General features: G+C 42.6%; 1 protein-coding gene across 11 annotated transcripts in view; it reads right to left on the minus strand.

The window, feature by feature from the left end:
- LINGO2 (leucine rich repeat and Ig domain containing 2) overlaps positions 1-13,512 on the minus strand; it is a 937,252-nt gene that overhangs the window by 391,327 nt on the left and 532,413 nt on the right. The window lies entirely within an intron of this gene.

The following is a 13,512-nucleotide window of genomic DNA, read 5'->3' on the forward strand; positions in this document are numbered from 1 at the left end:
AGTAGCAGCTGATACTCATATTGTCATGAGGACTACCAGAACGGATGCAGTTTTGCTTGAGACATCACAGTTTCCTTCCTTATACCACATGACTGCAGACTAAGAGGCTGTTCCCATGAGCAGCCAAGCCCAGGCTTAAGCAGTCAAGCCTGGGTTTGGCAGCTCGTAAGAACCGATAGGATCCGTGTGGATCCTGGTGCAGCATGCCAAACTCAGTGCTGCAGCCCGGCTCTTAGCCAAGGTTAAGGGTGCAAACACACCCTTAACCATGGCTCCCACCCTTAACCTTGGCTCCAGGATCATGTGTCAGCATGAGTTGCTTGCAGCTTGTGCTGACACAGGGACCCCTGGGGTAATCCCCCAGTACACTGCGCCTAGCGCACTGTGGGATTCATGGGAGCCAGGACAACGAGTCCCAACCTCTGTTTACCAGCACAGCTGGGAGCAGCGCGGTGAGTCATCTATGCTGCTCCTGGCAGCGCTGGTTATGTGGGCATGTGGATTGAGCATCGCCTGGGCTGAAAAGGGTCATCTGGGGGGAGGTAGGTTTGTTTATTTATGTATTTATTTATTTATTTATTTTATTGTTAAATTTATATACCGCCTTTCATTAAAATAATCACAAGGTGATTCACATAGAAAAATTTAAAACAAGACTATAAAAATTACACAATTAAAATATGCTAAAATATAAAAACAGATCTAATTAAAAACAGATCTATTTAATGTTTTTAAAAAACACATACATAAAAATACCTTACAATATACAAAGAAGCAGCAATGGAGACAATCACATAAAAGCCTGAGAAAAAACCCAAGTCCTCACATGTTTTCTAAAAGCCATGATGGAGGCTGAGGAGTGAATAGCCACTGGGAGAGCATTGCAAAGTCTGGGGGCAGCAACAGAGAACACCCTGTCCCGCATGCATGACAACCAAGCTTCCTTCATTGTCGGCACCTGGAGCAGAGCCCCCTCAGATGACCTCGTCAAGAGGGCAGCAACCCTTGGGAGCAGGCGGTCCCTCAGGTATCCCGGGCCCAAACCGTTAAGGGCTTTAAAGGTCAAAACCAGAACCTTGAATTGGACCCAGAAACAAACTGATAGCCAGTGCAGCTCTTTCAAAAGGGGTGTGATATGCTCCCACTAGGCAGCTTCAGACAAAACCCTGGTTGAACACTTGCCTCCCCCCCGCCCACCCAACCGTGCATGCATGTGGTCATGTGAACAGCCCTTAGACATATGATTGTTTGTTCATGAAAATGAAGACTATGATATCAACAAGAAATAAAACTTGATTAATTCCATACAAAAGTTATATACTAGAAATCTGAAGGGCCATGCATTTAAGGATTTGAAATTTCTTGAGACTAAGAAAGTCTTCCCTGGCTGCAATGGAAGCTTTGCATGTTGTACAAAATGCTGGAAAATGTTTTTAGGCAGCTTAGTCAGTTTTATACATAGCACTGACCATGTCCACTGGACTTCACTATTGCCCTTTGTGAACAGAGGATGTATCCCCAAATGCTTTGGACAATCTCTGTCTTGTATAACTATGGTAGGAAAATTGGAAGTGGTGGCCACTCCTATTTTCTCACTGAGGAATTCATGAGAAGCTTCTAAGTAACACTTTGGTTTCATTTAACACATTTTGAAAATCAGTGATAAGAGCAAAAATAAAAAATAAAGAAGCAGTCATATTAGATGCTGTATTGTTTGCCTGTTTCAAGAAAATGCATACATGTCCTAAAACAAAATAGCAGAATTCATAATCTCCTAAACCAAACACAACCCGCCAGCCATATATGGCTGCCCAATAAGGATTCAGTTCATTTGTGCTCTGTTTGATACTGCAAAAATCAAAAATAGGGATTATCAATTGTCTGGTAGTCCACAGTACATGACATATAGGTGTATTCATCCTGGTGGGTCATATGCGGTACAAGCCTGACTAGAATTTGGTAACAGTCTTGTGAAAATTGCCTTGATCATAAATAAAAATCACATACACACACTGCTGACAGTTCTTTGTTGAAAAATTATATTTCTCTTCCCTTAAACCTCTGTCACAGATCTAATGCAAAATCAATTGTGAAAAGTTCAGAAAAAGGGGCAGGCCTTGCCTTGTGACACTCTGGTTGGAAGCATTTTGTGTATCTGTCCACGTTCAGGCATGACGTCTTCTATTTTTATCACAGTAATGACAGTTTTCAAGAAATTTTGTTTTGAAAAAGTTCTAAAACAACTGATGCAAAGCCAATTTATTTTTTAGTGTCTCTTTTCTGCAACCACCCTTGATCCTTATTATAATGCTTGATATTTATTAGGTCAATGAAGAGTCTGATGTTCTTATATGAACATCCATTTCGTTGAACTTGATTTATCAAGTCCAGCAGAAAGATTTCCCATCTAGTTCACAAATGATTTTGCCAATACTTTTTAAAGTGGCATTAATTAAGGAGAAGTAGAATTAACATTAACAAATGTAGCTTTACTTAAGTATTTCAAAGACTAATTAACGTGACAACATTAATAAAAAATTGATTGGCGACATTAATGAATAATAGACTTTTGACAAAAATCAACAATGTTAGTGACGATCAACATGATTTTTCCACAGCTGAGTTTCACAAACTACTAAATGCCAGAACAAGTTACCTTCATCCCATAAGGTCACATCTTCTCACATATATGTTTCACATAGCACTTTGAAGTCACAGATTACAGTCTCAAGAAATGATACCACCTGTCTAGCTTAACATTGTCCTAGGTCAGCTTCACCTAGCTCGGAACCCTATGGCATTCTGGGATCTCTCATTCTCCACTTTAAAAGGAACATGGCTTAAGTATTGATGCAACAATTATATCTGTGAACTACTGCAAAGCACATGGATAAATTGTGAAGCATCAAATACTCCTACTTAATAATATTAGAACTCCTTTGGACAATTGATGTATTTTAACTGCCTGAATATAAAAAACCAAGGGTGATTTTTTGTGTGTGGTCTGATCTGCATTTAATTTTAGCCATTAATTTTTGAAGAACTCCTCACCTTACAGTACCAGTATTAATGACATATCCTTAGAATGTGACAACACTCCAAGGGTCTAAGAGCAGTCCTTTCTGTAAAACATTCTTGCTAAATAATTTCTTCCCATTTCAGACCACTATCCTGGAGTTTGATAAGACATTGGTGTTCAATGAGAGCACAACCATAATGGAATTATTTAAGACATGGGCACAATTTTTGTACAATAATTTCTACTCAGAACTGAGTGCCTATATTCATTTTTTCAGGATAACTATATGGAGAATTGTTGGGCTGTTGTTTTTTCCTTGACAGATAATTCATTTTACCAACTTGTAGAGATGTTATCTGTATCAACAAACAAAGACTGAACACACACACACACACACACACACACACATTTACTGATTTGACAGAAATGAAAACATGATGTAAGACTAAACATCATCATTGCTCTTTTCATTAAAATAAATAAATAAATCCCATTGGTTCTAAAACAGGATTACTTCAAACTTTTTCTGATGCTTCTATAATTACCAATTTTGACATTTCAAGCAACTGCCAATATGGGGATTCCACTACTCCCAACCTCCTTTGGAGAGCAATAACCAAGGCACAGATCTTGCCCTAGGCACCCCAAACTGAGCCACTGAGGCATTTTTGAGAAGTGCAGTATAGAAATAGAATAAATAAATAAAATAATAATAAATAAGAGACTAGCTAGAAAGTGCTTCCCTCATAACTGGTTGGGTTTGTCCTTGAAGCTTTTCTCCACAGGTACATCCTTTCCTGTGCCACTAGACAGCTGCTGTGCCTTTGGGAAAGAACAGCGACAGATATGAGGGTCCAGTCCTAACCTCTGCTATCCTCCTCCCCAGGTGACTGCTATGAAGATGTAGAGCCTTAGCCTGACTTTGGACAGGGAAGTCAGGCGTTTGTGCAGCTGCAGCAGCTCTTGTTGTCCTCTCAGTTCTTGAAGCTTCCGCCTCTTCCCTCCCTGCAGGGACATATCTAGGGGGTGGCAGCCAGGGCACGTGCCCTGGGCGCCACTTGAAGGGGGACGCCATTTTTTAAAATTATTTTTTTTTAAAAAAAAATGGCTGCTGAAAACAAAATGGCCACTGTGCATGCTCAAATGGCCTCTGTGAGGCCCTAGGCCATGCCAGTCCTCACAGAGGCCATTTGAGCATGCACGGTGGCCATTTTGTTTTCAACGGCCAATTTTTTATTTTTTTTTTAAATTTAAATGGCCACCGCACATGCTCAAATGGTCCCTGTAAGGCCCTAGAGGCCAGCGCGGGGGGGGGGAGGGAATCTTTGCAGACCCCCCCCCATGGTCTTTAGGAAGCCCCCCAAAGGGGCTTCAGGTAATTTTTTTTAAAAAATATATAATATAAGTCACTGTACACATATTCAGATATGTGACGTATGTGACCTTCAGACTTGTACTTTTCAGCTGATATTATGGTAAAGTTATCTGAAAGATGAGTGTCAGATGTTTGGACAGGGGGCGCAATTTCAGTGCTTGCCCTAGGCGCTGTTTTTCCTAGATACGCCTCTGCCTCCCTGTCTCCCTTAAGCCCTTTCTAAGCCCAGGCTGAATGCCAGAGCCACTAGCACCAGCTGCCAGCTCTCCTAGTCACTTTAACCCATTCAAGTTTACTTCTGGCCAAAGTGTGGAAGTGCTATGTGACTCAAGGGGCTGCAGCACCTCACAATCCAATATGTTTAAGAATGGAAGCAACATTTTTGGGAAGCAAACCTTTTTTTAAAAAAAAGAACAGTATTGTTAAATTTATTCTGACAGCATACAGGAAGTTGATTATGAATTCAAGATCACTGGCCTCACACAAGATAAAAGCTAATAGATCCCTAGATAGATAATGATGGCAAAGTTAATAAGTTGAATTGTTTAATTATTGCTTGCCAATAGATTTTTCTTTTCTTTTTGGACACCGATATAAAAAACATCTTATATATAATCTGATGTACAGTAAATTAAGGCTTATAGAGAAAAAGCACACCTCTGATTTCCATATTTTCTGAAGTTTAAGCTGGAGCTTTGTGTGTATCAGATACCATAGGTGTAATGTTGCATAAACATTTTCGTTCACATATATTAGCCTTGATGGTGTGTTACCTAACCCATTTCCAAACATCTTGTGGAATTCCTATATTCAGATTTCCCCCCTGTCCTATAATACCTTTGGATTGCTTCCAGGGTTACATCTACCAGTTCAGCATAAATATTATTAAGCAACCACTTCTTACTATCTTGTATTCACAGATGTTAATTGTGATATTTCCCAGATCCCACTAAAGAGCTTAATGAACACCATATTTGCATGTATTGGGGGTTAGGCTGCGTGTGAGAACAGCCTCAGTATTATAATACAAATCCCCCTCCTATCTAGTTAAATCATACCTTTCGTATATTTATAAGTTTCCTAGTAACTCTATATCAGGTGTCTCCTCACAGAACAGGTTTATTATAGTTTATTAACACAATAACAGACTCAAGATTTATAACTTTTTCAAAGACTTCAGTATAGTACAGAGAAAGTGATATCAGCCTATACTAATCCCCCATCTTTCAGTGTATTTTCTATCATGGGCGTAATGATAGGGGGCAGGGGGGGCACGTGCCCCCGGCGCCACTCTTGCTGGTCACGTGGGGGGGCGCCAAAAAGTCCCCCCCCACCGATCTAATTTTTTTTTAAAAAAATAAAAATAAAAATTTATTTAGCTTTAGGAGGCGCGTGGTGGCGCCCCCCCACGAGCGGTCCCTGCCGCAGCCATGCCCCCCCATTGCTTTGCTCAGAGACAGCTGATTGGCGGGCAGCGGCAGCCTGCCGGCGGGCACCACACCAGACGCCTATTTCGCCTTGCCTTGCTATAATGCTGCTTGCCTTCGGGAATCGGGACGCTGGCTTGCTTCGGCAGGCCCTCTAGGAGACGGGCACACACGCAATCTTGATCAGTGTAAGCTGGCCGAGTTGCGCCGCTGCGCATGCGTGTGTCCTCCTCCCTCCCAGCGTCGGCGTCCCCAGCACTTTCTGCATGTGGTGTCGTCGGAGGCAGAGCCACAGCGAGAGCGGGAGGAGAACAACAGACCTCGAGTGTTTGGTGGTCCTCATCGACAAGGAGGAGGTGTGAGTGTGTTCTCTGTCTGCTCTTCTTGAAAAATTTATTTTTTAAAAAAATAGCGCGAGAGCCGGCGCTGGCTGGCAGCAGCTGCTGACCCCAAAGTTGTCTGGGGCGCAGGCGGGGGGCAGGCAGCAGTGGGGCTGGTGGGAGGAGGAGCATTGGGAAAGGGAAAGCAGCCGCTGCAGCCCTGCTGCACTCCGGGCAGGATCATTTCATGCTGTGGTGTTTTTGTGTGTGTGTGTCCAGAAAGAGAGAGTGCCTCTCTCCCCGTCCTTATAGCGCCTGAAGTCTCTGCTCAGCCTTCCTGCCCGGGGCTGATTGAATGGAGAAGGAGGAGGGCGGGGGCTCCTCCAGGCAGCTACAGTCGAGGGTCGGCAAAACTGGGAGGCTGCGCGCGTGCGCCCAACAGGCGCCACCACGAAAGGCGATCTTTGTCTATCCCGCCCCTCCTCTCTGCGAAGTGCTTGCAAACCCACGGGACGCTGCTGAGTGACAACAAAAATACAGATCCCCTTCAGGTGTCATGCGAGCCGCAGTGCCTAGTTAGCTAATTAACCCCTTTGTCTCTAGAGCTTACTGAGTTTCGTTGCCTTAAAGGAGAATTTAAATCAGGACAGACAAAGTGGGTGAGTGAGCTCCGCTACCTAGCAGGACAAGTATTGTAACTGGGTTTATCAAATGGTCACACGGTGACAGCACGGCCAGCAGAAACAGTGCCGGAGAAAATGCTGAGCAGAGACGCACCTTTTAAAGGGGTGATTACATAGGGGGAGAGCTGCTACACCCACCCATATGGGTGCTACACCCACCCATAAGTACACTTTCCCCCTTCTGTGCTCCCCCTCAGTTTTTTTTTTCCTGGTGTCACAATAATATATGGAATAAGATGGCACTTTATTATTTCTTTTAGTGTCATCATTCTAGTTTTAAAATAAGTAGTAAAGTGCTTAACATTGTGGAAGACCTCCTGCCCTGCTCCCTCCCCAGTTCAGCTATTCCATTGCACATACAAAGGAATGATTGCTGAGAGAGAAAGGGAAGGACAATAGAGCTGAACTGTCATGGAGAGACTAATATAAATTTGTGAAAGTTTTGAAGTACTTGGCTTTTGTCTTAGATTTTTTTCGAAGAGCTCTCTATTAAAGCAGATAATAACCAAGCACTTCTGATATGAGAGCTGCATTGCACTAGAAAAGCTTTAAAGAAAAATTAATAATATGGTACTAAAATCAGTCCACTTGGATATAATTCATGACCTTTATTTAGTATTTGATAGTCATTGATTGATGACTCTCTCCCTCACTTCCTATCATCTATCTATCTATCTATCTATCTATCTATCTATCTATCTATCTATCTATCTATCTATCTATCTCTTTCCTTACTTCCCTCTTTCCTTCTTTCCTTCCTTCCTTCCTTCTCTCTCTCTCTCTCACTCGCTCTCCCTTACTCCCTCACTTCTTGTCTATCTATCTATGTATCTATCTCCTTCCTTCCTTCCTTCCTTTTTGTCACTCACTCACTCTCCCTCACTCCTTCTCTCTCTTTCCTTCCCTCTTCTCTGCCTTTCTTTCTCTCTCTCTCTCCCCCTCACTTCCTATCATCTATCTATCTATCTATCTATCTATCTATCTATCTATCTATCTATCTATCTATCTCTTTCCTTCCTTCCCTCTTTCCTTCCTTCCTTCCTTCTCTCTCTCTCACTTGCTCCCTTACTCCCTCGCTTCTTGTCTATTTATCTGTCTATGTATCTATCTCTTTCCTTCCCCCTTTCTTCCTTCCTTTCTCTTGCTCTCTCCCTCACTCTCCCTCACTCCTTCTCTCTCTTTCCTTCCCTCTTCTCTGCCTTTCTTTCTCTCTCTCTCTCTCCCCCTCACTTCCTACCATCCATTCATCCATCCATCCATCCATCCATCCATCCATCCATCTCTCTCTCTCTCTCTCTTTCCTTCCTTCCCTCTTTCCTTCCTTCCTTCCTTCTCTCTCTCTCTCTCACTCGCTCTCCCTTACTCCCTCACTTCTTGTCTATTTATCTGTCTATGTATCTATCTCCTTCCTTCCTTCCTTCCTTCCTTCCTTCCTTCCTTCCTTCCTTCCTTCCTATAAATGTTTGCTTTAAGTCAAATGCAATTTGATGTTTCTGTACCTGACTTGGCTGCTGGCTTGTTGGAACACTGAGAAGGGGGTACAGAGGCTTATTGGAAAGTTGGTAGCCCTGATGTGGTTTGTTGTGCTATCAAGTTGGTTTTGACTCCTGGCAACCACAGAACCCTGTGGTTTTCTTTGGTAGAATACAGGAGCGGTTTACCATTGCCTCCTTCCACATAGTATGAAATGTTGCCTTTCAGCATTTTCCTATATCACTGCTGCCTGATATAGGTGTTTCCATTCGAACCCGCAACCTTTTGCTCCCTAGGCAAGTTACTTCCCTGCTGTGCCATTAGGTGTGGCTTGTATTCCTTGTCAATCTAGGAGGAGGCAGTTGTGGTGTGTGTGTGTGTGTGTGTGTGTGTGTAGGATCTTGATTATGGAAGTTGGCTGAGTGTCAGGATGGGACAGGTGTCTTGTGTGTGTGCTGCAGTAGTATTTAGGAACATAGGAAGCTGCCATATACTGAGTCAGACCATTGGTCTATCTAGCTCAGTATTGTCTACCCAGTCTGGCAGTGGCTTCTTCAAGGTTGCAGGCAGGAGTCTCTTGCAGCCCTATCTTGGAGATGCTGCCATGGAGGGAACTTGGGACCTAGATGCTCTTCCCAGAGTGGCTCCATCTCCTGAGGGGAATATCTTCCAGTGCTCACACTTCTAGTCTCCCATTCAAATGCAAACCAGGGTGGACCCTGCTTAGCTAAGGGGACCAGTCATGCTTGCTACCACAAGACCAGCTCTCCTCCTCCACAACATAGGAGTATATACTGCATGTTGGCATCTGATGTAGGAATCTGCTTATGGTGGGCAAGCATGTGTTATGTATGCACAGTATGTTGGGGGTGCGGCGGGGGGAGCGCAATTTCAGTGCTTGCCCCGGGTGCTATTTTCCCTAGTTACGCCTCTGTTTTCTATGGAAGCCAGTTCAACTTGTGGATTTCTCCCACTCAGATAAATTTAGTGATCTCACACTGCCACGTTCTCAACTTAGTTGTGTCCATAACAATAGGGAGTGTCATAAACAAAAGTAACATTTCTGGACATACTACCGTTTTTGAAAATACCATCATCTTAACTTTTGAAATCTTCAATGTATCCCAGGTAAAGTTGGGCCTTGACTTCTTTGATCATTTCAATCTAGCTACTGTATGTCCATTATAGGGCATTTCATTGAAACTGATATGTAGAATATCTAAATATTTAATACTTTAATTTATCCATGGAATCTAAGTAAGCAATGGCCTTTTTTTAAAAAAAGGTTCATCCCTATTTAATACTGTGATCACAAATTTTATTTTTCAAATTTATTTCATAACTAGATATCACTAAAATATTAAGTAGTACAAGGAGTTCTTGCAAAGATTTATTTTTGGTTCTTTCAATGTTATCACTGCATGATCAGTTATATATTTAGTCTTGAAACTTAACATCTTCTGTACTATAACACATTGCTTCATTGCTAGAGTGAATTGTAAATATTCTATTAAAGTTTCCTACTTCTGTATAAATAGCTGTTGCAGGCCTAAAAACTCCTCACCACACTTATTTTAATAGGTACATAGGAACAGCACTGCTAGACCAGGCCCATCCATTCCAGCTTCCTGTTTCCCACAATGGTCCACCAAATGCCTCTGAGAAGCCCACAGGTTCGGGCATGCCCTCTCTCCTGCTGTTGCTCCCCTGCAACTGATATTCAGAGGAATTTTGCCTCTGAGGCTGGAGGTAGCCTATAGCCACCAAACTAGAAGACCCCAAGATCTCTCTCCTGGTCAGTCATTGACAGCTCAGACTCCATCAGTGTATATCTGAAGTTGGGGTTGTTGTTTTTTACCCCAATATGCATCACTTTACACTTGCTTACATTGAATTGCATTTGCCATTTTGTCACCCACTCACCTAGTTTGGAGTTATCCTTTTGAAGCTCCTCACAAAAATCTGTTTTGGCTTTCACTACCCTAAATAGTTTAATGGCATCTGCAAATCTGGCCACTTCACAGCTTACCCCAACCTCTAGATCATTTATGAATAAGCTAAAGAGCACTGGTCCCAGTACAGATTCTTGGGAAACCCACTTCTTACTTCCCTCCATTGTGAAAACTGCCCATTTATTCCTATCCTCTGTTTCCTATCCTTCAACAAGTTACCAATCCACACATGAACCTGTTCCTTTATCCCTTGCCTGCTAAGTTTATTCAAGATCCTTTGGTGAGGTACTTTGTCAAAAGCTTTTTGGAAGTCCAAGTATACTACGTAAACCAGATCACCTTTATCCACGTGCCTGTTGACACTCTCAAATAATTCCAAAAGGTTAGTGAGGCAAGACTTGCCCTTGCAGATGCCATGTTGGTTCTCCTTCAGCAAGGCCTGTTCTTCTATAGGTTTAACAATATTGTCCTTAAGTATGCTTTCCATCAATTTACCCAGCACAGAAGTTAAGCTTATCAGCCTGTAGTTTCCTGGATCCCTTTTTGCTAGGAAATCAGCAACCTCACATTTGAGTTCCTTCAGAACTCTTGAGTGGATGCCATTTGGCCCTGGACAGTTTAGAACATCCTCTTTCATGAACTCAAACTGGCCCAGTTCTTCAGCCTCCAGGTGAGGTGACTCGCTTGTCCTTGTCAGATTGTGGATTGAATCCTTAGCACACTTTGCTGTACTTGCCAAATATCTGATATAAATGAAAATAATAATACACATCAAAGTACCATTCTTAGAAGAGCTTAAGTGTCTTCATTTTTTTTTTATGATCCTACTTGCTGCTGACCTACTATTGTCCTCAAAACTAATAGAACTTTAAAAAAATTCCTTTGTTGATTTGGGATAGGGGAAAGAAAAATGTATTAAATGAATAATATTGATTAATAGTACTAATCAATTGTTTCATCATCAAATTAGTGACATTTTGAGTAATTGGATAAGGATCCCTGCCAATCTCATTTTCTCTTAAGGATTTGATTTCAGTCTGATATTCACACCAAACCTTTTTTTTTAATGCAGAGATTTAGTCCTGTCTAGCAAGGGAGATTCAGACTCCCAAATGAGCAACTGGTATGGATAGAGATGTGTATCTGAATGCAAATCTCCATATACACTGTAATGTTTGCCTGTACACCCCTGAATTGGATGGACATGTCCTTTAGTACAGGTGGTGATGTACATTCCAGTCCAGGGCTAATAGTAGCTGTGCAGACAACAAATACTGTGTTGGGTCCTAATAGTTTGGTTTTCCATATTCATTTATTGTTATAGCCAATATATTGTTATATAAGCAATGCATTATTATTAGCCAATGCAGTCAGTAGGAACATGTGCAATAAGCATGCTTGAGCTGACACTTCAATAGTTCCCATCAAAATGAACAGATACAATACATGCAGCAGATAAAAGGCTGGATTTGGGCCAGGTTTCATTTTAACCACCACTGTCAGGACAAATCATCACCTCCGCGGTTGATCCAATTTCCACTGAAAACATCAGCAAATCTTTGGTGCTGCAACTGCAAACAGAGAAATTTTCCTGGCTCTGTTGTTTGTCTGAGCCATTTGCCAAGAATTCAGTTTGTTATGAGATGGTCAAGTGGAGGATTTGAGCAGGTAAGTAGGTAGGATACTAAACTGTCATGACCCCAGATCTGGGACCAGCCAATTGACAGATAAGGAACGCAATTAAGGTGATGAAAATTGTGGGAATCCTCTGAGATCCAGATCCCAGGTGGGCCCGTGCTGATAGGACCCCTCCCTTCATCAAAACAACCAGGGGACCTAAAGTCAGCACCTTCACCATGACCTACCTTCATCCTCAGCCCTACCTTCATCCTCAGACCCAAAGGAATCTCTGAAGGACTTGCCAGTCCAAGTAGAGGTCCACGAGCACTTACATAATCGGGCAAGACCCCTTTCAACAACAAAGCCTTCCCCAGGTCAATCCATTCTATTTGTTCAGCAGTGGCCATACAAACTGGCAGTTAACTCCAGTTATCCTTCTTACATTGCTATACCCAGCTCTGTTGCAGTCCTCTTTGGAGCTATCTGAGATCTGGTGAGCTGTCCAAAGTCTGTGTTGGTCCCAGATCCCTGCCTCTGCAGAGGCCCTATCAATTCTGCAGACACAAAGCCTTAATGAATAAACAACACACTAGCAAATACAGAGCTTTCAACTGGAAATGTAACATACTGTAGAAAGAAGTGCCATTTGTTTCAGATGGATGAAAGACATAAATCCAAGCATTTCTGCTTAACTTGTTTAGGACTGAATTTTTAATCTGCATTCTGTAAAACAGAGCTCTAAGGAACCTATTCAGAAGTAAGTGACAAGGCCTCTGAGGCCACCAGATAAAATAGTTACTATTGGAAGATTAGCAATGAAAGTAATATGCAAGCATTGGGTTTTCCTGTGTGCATCTGCTGCTTTTCAGCTGCGAATTATTCAGTTTACAGAGAGCAGAACATAAATATATCTGCCTGGTTTGCTAAGATATGTGCATGCAGTGGCAACCTAACAGTAAAAAAAAGAAAATCAGTTCAACTGGATTAAATAAAGATAAAAGGTATTCACACGTGCAGCCTAACCCAGGCTAGGGCAGGGTTAACCTGGTTTTTCAGGGTTTTTAAATTGTTCTGATTGTTTAATTATTATTTTATGGTGTTTTATAATCTCTGTTCCAACTGTTAACTGATTTTAATAATTGCAAACTGCCCTGAGCCATTTTGGAAGAGCGGTATAGAAACTGAATGAATGAATGAATGAATGAATGTGTGAAGCACCACAGGAGAGACCGCTCCTGGTACTGCACTCACACCAAGCCTCACTTTCAAACCTGGCATTTAGCTGAGGTTAAGCGAAACTGTGGTTTGCTTAACTTTGGCTGGCGCTGGTTTGGGTGCTCGCCGCTGGGTTAAGCAGCTTCCCTGCTATCCCACCACCATTTCCAGCAGCGAGCAGGGGCGGAGGAAGGAGCAGTTGCACTGAGCGCAGTGGCTGCTCTGAGAGCACTCATGCCCTGGGGCACCCTGGGATTCTCGTGTGGACACACAGTCTGGTGGAGGGGAGGATGGTGGATTCATTCAGTCTTCCAGGGAAGGCAGGTGCCTTACCTGCAGCCCACCTGCCCTCCCCAGTGAGGTTGTGTGCATGACCTCATACTTTCTCTAAGCAAGGAAGGAAAGCTCATGCACGAACAGAAAAATGT

This window comes from Hemicordylus capensis, chromosome 2, assembly GCF_027244095.1.
Source record: "Hemicordylus capensis ecotype Gifberg chromosome 2, rHemCap1.1.pri, whole genome shotgun sequence".
Taxonomy (NCBI): Eukaryota; Metazoa; Chordata; class Lepidosauria; order Squamata; family Cordylidae; genus Hemicordylus; species Hemicordylus capensis.